General features: G+C 41.7%; 1 non-coding gene across 1 annotated transcript; it reads right to left on the bottom strand.

Annotated features, from left to right (window-relative positions):
- Positions 1-201: 201 nt before the first annotated feature.
- Positions 202-275, bottom strand: trnat-ugu. Its single transcript has one exon. It is a non-coding gene; the product is annotated as a tRNA-Thr (tRNA).
- Between the last annotated feature and the right edge of the window lie 12,910 nt (positions 276-13,185).

Below are 13,185 nucleotides of genomic sequence, written 5' to 3'. Positions count from 1 at the left end.
AGGCAGTGAAAGGTTCTTCTGAAACAGTGATCAGAAAATGTTTGCAATCGCATCCTGTAACAAAACAGATACATTGTAAACAACACAACCATGATATGGTTGGTGTCTTTAGCATGGTTAGCTCAGCTGTAGGTGCTTTCGGTTGGAGAAAGCAGTTATTGATTTCTACACCTGATGCATTAAAAAACATGCACATACCTAAGACACTGCTGGAATTTGAACCCAGGCTCTTCTGTTTACAAGACAGACACTTTAGCCAGCTGAGCTACAGTGCCTATGTAGAATTCATGGATGGACACCTAGAGTAACGAGAGCACAAAATGTAGCGAATAAAAAAACACTAAGAAGACCTGAAAAACCATAAATGTGCTGTAACAACAAAACAACTGTAATTCCACCACAGTCTGGAGTCAGCTGTCTGAGCTTCTGCATTTGCAAACACCACTATGAGGATGTTCATTGATTATTATCTCTATGTTCCTTTTCATATTTTACTATCTTGTTGTTTTCAATTGGAATTACTTCGTTTGAAGTTCAGTCAGCAGTACAACAAATGCAAGAAGGAACTTCTGGGACTTGAACCCAGAGTTTCCTGTTTGAAACACAGTCAGTTTTTTTGTGGTTGAAGCACCTTATACTTCCAGTAAGAGGAAAAATGCAGAGTAATGAGAGAACACGATTCATGGCAAAGCAACAAATCCATATTCAAATATTACCTTCTTGACTTCTATATAAATAGTAATTTTAATAATTACTATTAATAACAGACTTGTGAATTTTCAGCACCAGAGTATAAGTTGCAGAGTCTCCCAAAATAACTTATACTCAACTTATACTCCTGAAAATACGGTACCTCAAAGAAAGTTTGGAAGGAATTTGCGTACTTTCCCTCTACAGCACAAAAATATCATTAGGTGACTTGCGGAATCTGGAGAAATTTCAGTGCATAAAGGGTAATGAGGCAATCCTAAGCTTAAAGGACCTTTCACCTGGGGAGCGCCTTGCTCTAAAACCTGTTATTTTTTAATGAGAAGTGCGGTGTGACATGCAAAAATTGTGCTTGTCCGAAGCTGTGCTGGGATTGTGCACTGACGCTTGACATCAAACTCAACGCAGTTCAAGTTCAGCTCAATCCAACTTTCACCACTGTGTGCTGTGATGTAGCTTCACATGTCCAATAGAAATGAGGCATCAAGCCAAACATGGAAGACAGAGTACAGAAATGTGTCAGAGGAACATCAGAACTGCTGATTTATACACAGCAGTTTTCTAAATAAAGTCCTTACAAATGTTTTTTTTTTTTACCTCAAGATTAATTTCTCAATACTGTACAATTTGAAGTTAAGAATAAAATGTTTCTTACATTAGAGAACTTGTAATGAAAACAGCTTTAAGTAACAAAAGAGATTTTTAAAAAATCTTTGTTCATCTGTAAATTAAAACCGTAACCCATTTGTTGATGTTGTTACAGATTAGATGATTTCTTGATTAACATTATAAGGAACCTTGGACATTTATTTTTAGACATAAAATAGCATGAAAAGTAATGTATGGGCTACATTTTAAAGTCTGATAGACTCATTCATTCATATCTGCATAAATAAATATAAATATTTATTTATGCAGATATGAATGAATGTTAACGAATGAATGAATGTTAATATAAACACAACAGGAGATGATGTAATAATGACTGCAGTGTGTCTATTAATTAGGATTTCACAGTGTGACAAATCACATGATGACATCATTTTTAATTTAGTCATTTCAGCCATTCCATAATTTTGTCACAGAACTCACCGGTTTTACAATGGGTGCCTGTGAAGAAGATGTGACTTCTGTGACATAGAAGCATGGAATTGCCCATTTCAACATTTAATTACATCCTTGTTGACTATGTGACTGCTTTTAATGTTGTAATCAGGACAGAGTAATTACTAAAATATGAATTTGATTATTCTGGTGATTGTGAATGCTTTGAAATTATGCACAACAGGGGTGGAAGCTTCTTCTACCAGTGCAACTGTCTTTTTAACTGAACTTTGACTTCATGGACATGTTTAATGATTCATTTATTTAATGCAAAAATATAAAAAGAAACAGCTTTTTCAAATAATTAAATAGCTGCTCTTTAAAGTGTAGGTGACACCAAAAAAATGCACAAATAATCACTAAAAATTATGAAATGTTGATATTTTAAAAAATCCTGAACAATGATAAGTGCGCAGATGAAGGATAAACAGCTGTCTGAAGCCTGCACTCTACTTCAGTCCTCAGTGCGGCCATATTGTTGCTATGTCATCATGAGAACAGCACCTGCTGATTCAAGCCCAAATCAATTGTAAATACGGTCAACTTGTTTTCGAACGACTTTTTTTTCTATGGAGCTTTTTTAAGTCCGGTCTGAAGGTGATTCTGAAGCAGCTGTGGGAACACAGCCTTATGGGTTTGAGCCTCGGAACACCTTTCCAGCAAGGCATCCAGGGGGCATCCGAAAAAGATGTCCGAGCCACGAGAGCTGGCTCCTTTCGACATAGAGGAGCAGTAGCTCGACTCCGAGCTCCTCTCAAGTGACCGAGCTCCTCACCCTATCTCTAAGGCAGTGCCCAGCCACCCTGCAGAGAAAACTCATCTCGGCCACTTGTACTCGTGATCTTGTTCTTTCTGTCATGAGCCAAATCTCATGACCATAGGTGAGGGTCGGAACATAGATCGATCGGTAAATCGAGAGCTTTGCCCCCCTGCTCAGCTCTCTCTTCACCACGACAGTCTGATACAGTGACCGCATCACTGCAGATGCTGCACCAATCCATCTGTCAAGCTCACACTCCATCCGTCCCTCTCTCGTGAACAAGACCCGAGATACTTAAACTCCTCCACTTGAGGCAAGGACACTCCACCGACCTGAAGAGCGCAAAGCACCTTTTTCCGGTCGAGAACCATGGCCTCAGATTTGGAGGTGCTGATTTTCAATGCGGACCAAGCTCCTGCTGTGGTCGTACAGGGACCAGATAGCTCTTAGCAAAGGACCCCGGACCCCATACTCCAGAAGCACCCCCCACAGGGCACCTCAAGGGACACGGTCGAACACCTTCTCCAGATCTACAAAACACATGTGGACTGGTTGGGCAAACTCCCATGAACCCTCGAGCACCCGATGGAGGGTGTAGAGCTGGTCCAGTGTGCCGCGACCAGGACGAAAACCACACTGCTCCTCCTGAATCCGAGGTTCGAATATCAGTTATTTTTAAAATAAATCTTGTTTCCTTCTTGAATACAGTTAGTGTACTGTACAATAGTAGCGTGATAAACGTGCTATTATTAAATATTAAAACCACACAAGGAGTAAATAATATAGTCTTACTGGTCTGTTTCAGTGAGATCATCTTCAGTATGAAAATAATTTAATTCTTTATGTCCTGGCTGAAGAAAAGTCCATTTGTCAAAAGTTTTGTGCCAGACTGTAATCAGTTAATTGCAACTGATGAAACGAGTCTTTATTGTGGATGAATCCTTCTCTTGTTCCACCATGGGCCCCTTTGCACCGCAAGATGAAAAACTCCCAGTCCCTCATCTGCTCATAACATCTCAGCCTGCACACCATGAAATTATCCCATGATCCAGAAAACAATAAAATAAAATAACATGAAAATACTCAGTTTTGCCTCCATGTCAGAAGCCGCAGACACTGTGCGTGTGCGATCGTCAATATAAGTGTTCCACCTGCCAATCAAAAGGATTCTGCCGGTGAGAATGAACCATTCTGACACCAAAAACACCATGCAGCTCCAACTCCAACCACTCGGTGGAACCGGGGCTGTTAGTAGCCTGTAAAAATCCATAAATTAATCCATAAATTAATTGGACTATTAAGATAATGTTCCCGGCACTGATGCCACTTCCTCCTTCTTCTCCAATGTTGGGAATCACCTGGAAGTTCCTAGTTTTTAGTGGCATGCAGTTCAAAATCCGAATATTTGAGGAAGGATCAGTTTCAAACTGTTGCTTAATTTTAGTCTTAAATATTCAAAAACATTACATATAGTGTCACCTACACTTTAAAGAGCCTTTGTTTGATTTAGAAGTGGAGCAGCATGTGTGACTTCTCAGAGACAACAGGTGACCTGGACCCTCAGGACATTTAACCAGATGAAGGTCTCCTCTGCAGCTTCGACCTTGGTGGAGTTTTTGGAGACACTTTCCTCACATTTTGAAGAGCAGAGATGTTCCCTTCTTCTGTCTTGACTTCAGGTTTTGGTGTCCAGCTCCATCACTGGAAGTTTTGAAGTGCATCTGTATTTACAAGGTGTCAGGGTCTGAGATTTTGTCTGTTTTGTTAATTTCTTTCATTCATTGGTTTTCTGTGGTGTTTATTCTCTTGCTGGGTTTTTTTCTGCTTGGGTCTGTCTGTCTCTTTTCTCTTGTCTGTCCCTGGGTTCTTGGTGGTGGGCGTTTCTCTCTCTCCAGCCACTCCCTTGTTGTGCTTTCCCTTGTGGTGCTTTCCACGCACACCTGTTCTTAATTTGCAGCTCATCACCTGGGGATATATAAGTTCACTGGGCGCGGTTGGTCCTTGCCAGATTGATCCACCTTGTGCCTTCTCTTCAGCTCTTGTGCTCATGTTCCACAGTCCTGCCTGCCTCAGTGTGTTTCTCGACCTCCTGCCCGTTTTTCCGACCTTGCCAAAGCCTGATGATTTTTTTTTACTTCTGCTGTGTATTTTGGACTACCCTTTTGTGTACCGACCGCTATCCTCCTCACTAAAGCCTTTTACCAACCAGAGCTGTTTGTGTGAGCCTCACATTTGTGGCCAAACATTTTTGACCAACCTGTCTGTCACAAGATTCTCTGCACAGCAAATTTTGGAATGTTCCTGATGTGGGACAAGAGAAGAACTTGTCCCACATCATGTTTCTTGAAATATAAAGAAACACTAAACAGTGCAGTGCTATTTTCTTTAAGGCTTGATTACTAGATTGTTACCTCCGCGAAGGAGGTTATGTTTTTGGTCGAGTTTGTCTGTCTGTCTGTCTGTCTGTCTGTCAGCAGGATAACTCAAAAAGTTTTGAACAGATTTTGATGAAATTTTGTGGAGTGGTTGGAAATGACAAGAGGAACAAGTAACTAAATTTTAGTGGTGATCCGGATCACGATCCAGATCCAGGAATTTTTTAAAGGATTCTTCACCATTGCGGGATAGGGGTAATTTTGACATTCTAGTTTCTAACTCCACAAAAACAAGGCAGAAAGGTTTGAAAATAAATTAGGGTCTAACATAGTCTAATGTTCTATCAAACAACAAAGTTTGGTGATGATCGGATCCGGATTCTGGATCTGGTGATCCAGAATATGCAAAAATATAGGGAAAATAGAAAATGTGTCAGTGTGAGGTGACAAAGGAAGCTAGAGATGCACAACTAACACCAAATTGTAGCTGAATCTGTACTGATTCAGTAAGGTGTCATCAGACTTGATGTAGCTTCAAATGTTATGGAGCTAGATCCAGAAGAAAACTGCCATTACCGAAAAATCGTTTTTATACAATAACTTTTGAACTAATAAAGACATAAAAGTGATTCCAAGTTCTAGTGGTATGTTTTCATGGTCAAGGATGTCAAATATAAAGGAAAGAAAAGTGTATGTATCATAGTTTTGGTTGTAACTCTGAATTGTTGAATAGATCACTGTGCAAAGGAGGGAATCTCTTTAGGGTCAGTGACCCCTATGGCCTTGTGTAGCACATGCAACACTTAAAAAATAGTTCTATTTCAGAATTTACTGTTATTTATTTAGAGAAGTGTTTCATAAATGTTAAAAAAATTCATATATTTGCAGTTTAGTTGAATAATACATTGAATTTTGTCTCTTATTTGTTTTTGTCTATAAGCACATGCAATATCAATATCAGTGCTCAGATGACAGTAGCTTCTGGGAAAGGTGCAAGTTGCAATAAACTGTGATGCCAAGCGCTAAGGATACATGCTATCCAGTCACAGCAGATGAAACTTTTTTTTACTACTGAGCAAACATCGTTAGACTTTTTTAGGTTCAATGATTCCACGGCGTGTAGATGTTATGGCATCAGTGACCCCATGGCCTTGGCGGAGGTTTACACTCTGAGTGTTTCTAGTTAGAAAATGTTAAAATAAAATAAAAAATCTAAGTTATATAAAGTTGAGACTGAGCAGTAACAATTAAAAACCTACTTTGTATATTTATTTGGTAAAAATAAAAATAGATCAAACAATTCACAAATATAAAACATTCACTCAGCTCGACTCAGTGATTGATTCTGCAGCTAAAGTCTAAAGCTAAAATTAGCCGATAAAACCACAGTGTTCAGTGGTGCACTAACTTCATGTTTATTTTCAGATTAATGTCACCTCAGTCAAATTTGCAGAAGCTCCAGCTCCACTGCTCAAACTGGTTGCGTGTATATATATATATATAAATAAAAGTGAAGAATTTTGGATTGAGTGTGTCTGCTCAATCACACCGGCTGCTGTCTCTTGCTTTCTCTCTGACAGAGTCTGTGGGTCTCTGGCCAGGCCGGCTGCTTCAGCTACACTGACCTCACTCTGAAAAAGTTGCTGAAAAAAGCTCCTCTCAGCAGGGTGATGTCACTCATTCTTCTGATTTTTGCTCCTAATCTTGTGGTTATCTTGCAGACTTGCAGTGTTTCACTTTTTCCTGTCACAAATACATGATGGCAATTGTTGGCATTGTTCACCGGATGTTCGGAAAGCCAAATAGTGAAACCGAAATCTCCATCCCCACTGCATGTCCAGATGTATCATTGTTGCATCCACTTTTGAAAAAATGCAAGCAGATACGGCAGAATGATCATGTGGCATGTGCAATGTGAAAGGTCCTTAACACTTATGATTTACAATCCCTCAGATAGCAATGCATCAACAACCGTCATTCATCAATAGCCGATATAACCATATGGGCAAGGCAGAATATGAGTCCATACTTTTTGGAATCTTTATAACCAATAAAATAATGTGGTATACTTTTCAATACAATTAGAGCATTTTTCAATAATTCTTCATTGACCCCTGTAGGTGATTAGAGGTCAGCTCCAGGATGCCTCCATGTCTGAAGTCAAATTTTAGTTAATTTAGAATATGTGTGCCAAATTTCATCCTCTCAAATGGGATCAGTGTGTGTGTTCCTTTAAAGTTTAGATGCGGGTCCTTCAGGAGAGATCCTTTCTTATAATTATAAAATAATATTAATATACAGTTAGAAGGTTCCTAATACTAAAAACATGAGTTTCAAATTTGAGATTTTTTTTCTTCACATACCTGTAAGACCTCCCTAGGGAGATGACCAGGGGGCATGCTGACCAGATGCCCAAACCATCTGAGCTGGCTGCTTTTGGTGCAAAGAAGCTCCACACAGAATTACATCTCTACTTTTTTTTTTTTTGCAGATGATGTGATTCTGTTGGCTTCACTAGACAATGACCTCCAATGTGGACTGGACAGGTTTGGGGTCATGTGTGAAGCAGCTGGGATGAGGATCACCACCTTCAAATATGAGACCGTGGTCCTCTGCAAAGTGTGGATTGTCCTATCTGGGTCAGGGAAGAGTGACTGGCCAAAGTGTAGGTGTTCAAGTATCTCAGGTATTGTTCCCATGTGGGGGTAAGTTGGAGCATGAGATCCAAAGATGGATTGGGCTGCATCTGAGACCCTATGGACTATTATGAATGTGAAAATTTGTTATTTTACAAAAGCATTTTCATGTGGTAAAGCTAAACCTGACTGAGCTGGTGGCCTTTTGAAATGAGGACACACCTCTGGGTGAGACCACGCCGCCTGTTGTGAAGGATTCACACTGCCATCTAGTGGCCCAAACCAGCACAGCAGCTGGAGTCATGCACTGTATTTTTCATGTGTGACTTCAGTGTTTCTCACTTTATCTGTGTAGGATGATTGTTAAAGGCTCCTTTTAAAATATTTTTATTCTGTTATACAGAAACAACTCTGTTTTAAAATGCACACAATTAGTTCAGGAATCAGGTTTAGTTTAGGTCGTAACAAAAAATGATACGTCACTGGAGCTTAAGTTAGAAAAAGTGAGGATGGTATTACATTTAAGGAACCTCACATTTCTAACAGCAGATCATCTCTTTGAACGAGTAACTGCATGTTGTTACAGATTCTTGTCAGTCTGTTGTCATTTGCTGTCATATGATAGGTTTTTTTTTTCAAAATGTGTTGATTACCTTTTTCATTTTATACACACTGTCATACAAAGAGACAATAAACAGAAGTAGTAGAATAAGTAAAGTAATTAACAAACCAACCAACAAACAGTGGCCTGTACAGATAGTGACATTTTCCAGTTCAAAATACAAACGCTCCTTTAATAATGGATGAAATTTCCAGTCCCAAGTATGTTATGAAAAGTTCCCAAGTCTTAAGAAAGACATCATCCTTGTGGTGTAGTCAACAGACAAGATAGTCCAGGGAAACATAACTGAAAACAGTCTTATGCCATTGTGCCCTATTGGGAATCTGGTCTGAAATCCAATTAATTAGCAAACACTTTCTGGCACAAAAAGTGAGCATTTGGTACAGTTTCTTATGAAATTTTTCAATGACAATAGGGTTAGTTAACCCAAGCAACAAAAACAAAGGGTTGCAGTTCAGATTGGTAAATGTTGTTGTTGTTGGCAGTTTGCTCGCTTGCGAGGATAGTGGGAAGGCCTTTTTTTTTTCTTTTTCTTTTTTTTTAAGTTTATTTTCTACAAGCCCTCTGGTGGCTGAAAAGTCCGATGCAGGATGCACAAGACCTGTTACACTTGGGGCAAATGAACACTTGAGTAGGCTGGGCTTGTGCTGCTGCCCGCTCTTTCTGTCTTTGACGCTTCTGGTGTGAGGCCTCACTTGTTTCTGCCTCAAACTGGCGGATTTGATGCTGGAACGCCAGCTGAGTCTATCTGTAGCTAGATGCTGCCATGACTGATGCTGAATGCCTGCAAGGGAGAGCTGTTTCCTCAGCTGGTCTTTATAGCGCTTTTTGGGGGCCCCTTGGTTTCGTCTCCCTTCCTTGAGCTTGCCAAAGAGAATTAATTTCGGCATGTGTGTATCATCCATCCTGGCTACGTGACCTGCCCAACGAAACTGTTGTTTGAGTATAATAGACTCCATGCTGGGCAATTTGGCTCTGGTAAGGATGTCCTCATTTGAGACGTAGTCCTGCTGCTTGATCCCGAAGATGTTTTGGAGACAACGCTGATGAAAGCGTTCCAGTAATCTGATCTGCTGGCGATACAGAACCCAGGTTTCAGCTCCATACAGGAGGGTAGGGACCACAATGGCTCTGTAGACCTGCACTTTTGTGGAAAGGCGCAGTGCATGATTCTGCCAGACTTTCTTAGAGAGTCGACCAAAAGAACTGCTGGCCTTGGCAAGACGACTGTCTAGGTCCTTGGCAACAGATGCGTCTTTTGAGATAACACTACCGAGATACGTGAAGTGCTCTACTGCATTCAGGCTGGTACCCTTGATGTTGATTTGGGGTGGGGTATATGCTGTATGCTGTATAGCACTTCTGTCTTTCTCAGGCTGATGGTGAGGCCGAAGTTCTCGGCTTTCAGTGCTTACCAGTCGAGTGAGTATAAGAGAAATTGTGGAGAGCTGGGCATGTCCCAACTTGTCCTCTAATACTCCGAAACGGAGGTGTTCCTTTGTGTGGCTTCATCAGCGAATCGGTCGTGACACGCGAAGCCTTCGCGCGGCTTTCCATGACAAAATCTCTTGTTAAAAGTGAAATCTGCCAGAAAATGGCTGATGTCCAGCTCTTGTGATAACCAGAGAAATTGCACATGATGGTCCCGGCTCCACACAGCGATCCGTTTAGAAATGATGTGATGGTTTCTGCCTCTCGATGGCGGCTCTGAGCGCGGCGAGCCATGCGCTATTGTTTGCCATCCTTAAAGCTGTAGTAACACTCCTTATTCTCTGTGAAGCCCGTAAAATTTTCACCGAAAGCCAGATAAATTTTTCGAATGGTTTCCAGCTGCCTGTCTCTAACAGTTTCTGAAAAAATTCTGATGGAAAAAAGCCCAAATCATTCCGCCATTTCCTCGCAATGAAACAATGACGAGAGAGGTGGACCAGTGCTCACTAAAAGCCTGCCCACAGGCGAATGACGCAACCGACAGGCATGGAAATACTCACGCATGCACACGAAGGTTCAAGCTTGGCTGACGTAAAAACATATGAATCAAATCCATATATTTTTTGCATAAAATAAAAAGGTCGGATACTTTTCTCACAGACCTCGTATTCTAATGGAGCCAGCTGACTTGGTTAAAAAGATTTGCCTCTCTGTGTGTGATACATCCTGATACACAGGATCTGCAACATTCCTACAAATAAAATCTCTCACCTGCAGATAAAAATCCCTGCAAGAAATATCAAGTTTTCCTTTTCACTGATTAAAAGACATAAGAACATGTCCCTCAAAAAAGTCCTTCAGTTGAGATAAACCTTTATAGGCCCAATTTTGAAATCTATCTGTCATGCCTGGAACAAAGTCAGAATTATTCCATAGTGGTGTGAACAGAGATATTGTATTTGTACGGCCTTCTAGGCTGCTTACCATCCACCATGCTGTAGCTGTAGTAATAGTAATCGGGTTCGAGCAAGCGAGCCTTATGGATCGAATCTTTCTGAGAAACAGTAGGGTTGCTGATGGACATTTAGACATGGAACGGTCTATATCCATCCATAATGAGTTAGGTTTATTATGCACCCAGCCAGCTATGATTCGTGCATGTGTGCTCAGGTGGTAATTTTTAATGTCTGGATGATGTAATCCTCCCTCTACCGATGGGTGGCATAGCATGGCCATCTTGAGGTGTGCCTTTCTTTTAGACCAAGTAAAGGAACTAAACCAACTATTTAACTGTTTAAAGGGGGATTTTCAAGTTGTCGCTAGACAGCGCCTACGTGCATGCGTAATGCCGTCACAACTCTGTCCGGTTAGGGAGACGCGGATTCGTTCAACAAGAACTGTCAAACTTTCTTGTGTGTTGTTGGAGTTGTGTGGAGGTAGGGATGTTTGAATAATGATGCCAGTCACACAAAGAAATCAAATAAGAGTGAAAACATGTTCATTCCGCTGTGACAAACTGGCGTCCTGTCCTGAGTGTACCCCGCCTCGCGCTCTATGACTGCTGGGATAGGCAATGAAGCCCCGGTCACACGGCACTAACGAAGGACACTGAAGCCAAACTGAAACAATAAATCTGCATGTTCGCTTGCCATCTGTGGCTGGAGAGGCTGTGCGCACACACACACACAAATGACTGTGCTTACCTCATCGACAGGCCACAGTATGTCAGGCTGAGGGACATCACGTCTGACACCATGATCAGCACCACTGGAGCAGCCCAGGGCATGGTGCTGGCCCCTCTTCTCTTCACCCTGTACACCTCTGACGTCTGCTATAACTCTGAGCTGTGTCACATCCAGAAGTTCACAGCCATTGTTGGATGCATGACAGAGAGGACAGGAGCCTAGTGAAGGACTTTGCTGCCTGGTGCCACACAAACCATCTACAGTTCAACACCTCAAAGACAAAGAAGCTGGTCATTGACTTTGGGAAAGTCAAGACCAAGACCGCGACCAGTTCTGATCCAGGGAGCTTAGGTGGAAGCTGTGGATTCCTACAAGAACCTCAGGCTTTGGCTGGACAGCAAACTGGATTGGACAAACCCACACCAACCACCTGTACAGGAAGGGACAGAGCAGGCTGTACTTTCTGAGAAGGCTGTGGCCATTTAACAGCCACAGGAAACTCCTGTGGCTGTTCTACCAGTCCATAGTAGCCAGCGTCCTCTTTTACACTGTGTTGTGCTGGGGGGGGGGGGGGCAGCACATCCAAGAAGGACACATCCAGGCTGGACAAACTGATCAGGTGGGTTGGCTCTGTGGTTGGCATGGACTCTGTGGTCACGTTGTTAGAGAACACTAAACAAACTGCAGGACGTTATGGATGATACCAGTCACTCTCTGCACACCGTCATCAGCAACCAAAGGAGCCTCTTCAGTCACAGACTGCTCCTTCCTAAGTGCTGCTTCTTTGTCCCTCAGGCCATCAACAACTCCTCACTCAGGGGGAGGAGGAGCAACAGGAAGATAGGTGACGGGAAGGAGAGGAACAGTAGTAGCCTTATGACAAATGTGGGTGTGGAATCCATTAGCTTAGCGGGAAAATTAGTGCAGAAAATCCACTATGGTGATAGTGCAGTTTATCTGCCAGGGAGGGAATTTCAACAAGTTGAGACTGTGGCCTGCTCCCGTAGACTTGTCCATAAAAATCATAGAGGGATATGCTTTGCAAACGTAATACCCATTACTATATTGGATCATGTTGAAATTGAGGATGGCCCAATGGTTGTTCCAGCAATATCAAAGATTTCATGTCTGCTGCCTACAATGCGTGTGGAATGTCTCAAACCTAAACCTACTTCTAGGCATCTTATATATGCCACTCTGGAACCACCCCTAAACCCAAACAGCTCAACTGTCAACCCCACTGAGGTCCTTAGACTGGGTCTCATTAACATAAGATCACTGTCCTCAAAATCATTGTTGATTAATGATTTAATTATTGATCATCACTTAGATATGATTGAGTTATGTGAAACCTGGCTTAAACCTACAGCTGTCCTCCCCTTAAATGAGGCCTGCCCACCAGCATATACATTTAGTCACGTCCCTCGTGATGCGAAGCAAGGCGGGGGTGTAGCTCTTATTTATAAATCTAGGTTTAGCTTATTAGCAGTTGGGGGTTACAAATATAACTCGTTTGAGCATCTGATTCTCTGCTCCACTCAGGATATTACGCATTGCCAAGGTCAGAAGAATAAAAATCAGCCGTATTACTTTGTCATTATATATATACGCCTCCTGGCCCATATTCTGAATTCTTAGATGAATTTGGTGCGTTCATTTCTAACTTGTCAATGAGAACAGATAACATTCTGATCATTGGTGACTTTAACGTTCATATAAATAAGCCTTCTGATCCCCTCTGCAAATCATTTATGGAAATTGTGGCTGCATTAGGATTTCGGCAATGCATTCGGGATTCGACGCACATTAGTGGAGATACCCTGGATCTGGTTCTTGCACGTGGTATTGCTGTCACGAATATTGA

The sequence above is a fragment of the Thalassophryne amazonica genome, chromosome 19 (genome assembly GCF_902500255.1).
Source record: "Thalassophryne amazonica chromosome 19, fThaAma1.1, whole genome shotgun sequence".
NCBI classification, from domain to species: Eukaryota; Metazoa; Chordata; class Actinopteri; order Batrachoidiformes; family Batrachoididae; genus Thalassophryne; species Thalassophryne amazonica.
The sequence above is the reverse complement of the archived record's forward strand: the minus strand, read 5'-3'. Positions and strand labels throughout refer to the sequence as shown.